Genomic DNA, 2446 nt, shown 5'->3' on the forward strand with positions numbered 1-2446 from the left:
CAGTTTATCCTGTCCCTCACAATTGATTCCAATAATTTGCCCACCACCGAGGTGAGATTGACTGGCCTGGAATTACTCGGTCTGTCCCTCGCTCCCTTTTTAAACAACGGTACAACGTTAGCAATCCTCCAATCCTCCGGCACCACGCCTGTATCCAGTGAAGTTTGGAAAATGATGGTCAGAGCCTCCGCTATTTCCTCCCTGGCTTCTTTTAACAGCCTGGGATACATTTCATCCGGGCCTGGTGATTTATCCACTTTCAAAGATGCTGATCCCCTTAATACTTCCTCTCTCACTATGTTTATCCCATCCAATATTTCACACTCCTCCTCCTTAACTTCAATCCCTGTATCATCCCTCTCCTTTGTGAAGACAGATGCAAAGTATTCATTAAGAACCATCCCCACATCTTCCACCTCCACACATAGTTTACCTTTTTGGTCTCTAATAGGCCCGACTCTTTCCTTACATGCCACACACAAACACGCCATACACCAACACACACAAACATGCCATACACCAACACACACAAACACGTACACATACACAATAGCCTCGGGCTCTTTTGCCGCTCACCTTAAGTCTTTGTCCTCTGGTCACCGACCCTTCTGCCACTAGAAACAATTTCTCCTTATTTACTCTGTCAAAATCGTTCATGATTTTGAACACCTCTATTAAAATCCCCTTAACCGTCTCTGTTGTAAGGAGAACACTCCCTTCTTCTACAGTCTCTCCCCATAACTGAAGTCCCTCATCCCGAGAACCATTCTAGTAAATCTCTTCTGCACCCTCTCAAAATCCTTGTCATCCTTCCTAAAGTGCGGTGCCCAGAATTGAACACAATACTCCAGCTGCGGCCTAACCAGTGATTTATAAAGATTTCGCATTACCTCCTCACTTTTGGAGATGCCTCTATTTATAAAGCCCAGGATCCCGTATGCTTTTTTAACAGGCTTTTCAACTTGTCCTGCCATCTTCAAAGATTTGTGTACATATACCCCCAGATCTCTCTGTTCCTGCACCCCTTTTAAAATTGTACCATTCAGTTTATTTTGCCTCTCCTCATTCTTCCTCCCAAAATGTATCACTTCACACTTCTCTGCGTTAAATTGCATCCCCCATGTGTCTGCTCATTTCACCAGTCTGTCTCTGTCCTCCTGAAGTCTGTTACGATCCTCCACATTGTTTACTACATTCCGAGTTTTGTGTCATCTTGAAATTATAACTTTGAAATTATACCCTCGATATCCAAGTCCAGGTCATCAAAAAGAGCAGTGGTCCTAATACTGACCCCTGGGGAACACCACTGTATACTTCCCTCCAGTCTGAAAAACAACCATTCACCACAACTCTCTGCTTTCTGTCACTTAGCCAATTTTGTATCCACACTGTCACTGACCCTTTAATTTTGCTGACAAGTCTATCGTGTGGCACTTTATCTAATGCCTTCTGAAAGTCCATATACACAACATCAACCGCACTGCCCTCATCCACCCTCTCCGTTACTTCATCAAAGAACTCAATCAAGTTACACCCGAGCAGGACCGGGACCAATGTCCTCGCGGGGGTGTTTGCTCGTGCTGTTGGGGAAGGTTTAAACTAGAGTGGCAGGGGGATGGGAACCTGAGCGGGGAGACAGAAGGGAATAAAGTTGAGAGCAGCAAGAGAGGGGAAGACCCAGGGGAAATATACAATACAAATAGTACAAACAGTTGTTCAAGAACAAGTGAAAGGGAAAAGCGTAGAGCAGCAGAAAGAAAGTGTACTTCAGACACTACAGATAAAGTGAAAACTAGAAGGCGTGAGGCGATTAACCCAGCATCAAAGCTGAAGGTCAGGCTAGGGTGTGTGTCCCAACTAAGAGTTCTATATACAAATGCACGGAGTATAAGGAATAAATTAAATGAACTACAGGTTCAAATTCAAATTGGAGGGTATGACATGATAGCTATTACTGAGACATGGCTGCAGGATGGTCAGGATTGGGAACTAAATATACCAGGTTACAAGGTCTACAGGAGAGATCGGGAAAAAGGGAGAGGGGGAAGAGTAGCCTTAATGATTAGAGATTTATGTGGCAATTTATCAAAGGTCTTTTGAAATTCCATGTACACATCAACCACACTCCCATCTTCAACCCTCTCCGTTACTTCATCAAAGAACTCAAGTTAGTCAAACACACGCACACAAACACATATGCACTCACACACAAGCACACACATACTCTCACATATTCACGTACACTCTCACACAAGCAGCCCTCTTGGTAAATAGCGAGGAGGATAGCCTCAGTCTGCAGGACGATATAGATGGGTTGGTCAGATGGGCGGAACAGTGGCAAATGGAATTTAACCCGGAAAAGTGCGAGGTGATGCACTTTGGAGGGACTAACAAGGCAAGGGAATACACAATGAATGGGAGGACCCTAGGCAAGACAGAGGGTCAG

Source organism: Heptranchias perlo, chromosome 1 (assembly GCF_035084215.1).
Source record: "Heptranchias perlo isolate sHepPer1 chromosome 1, sHepPer1.hap1, whole genome shotgun sequence".
In the NCBI taxonomy this organism is placed as follows: domain Eukaryota; kingdom Metazoa; phylum Chordata; class Chondrichthyes; order Hexanchiformes; family Hexanchidae; genus Heptranchias; species Heptranchias perlo.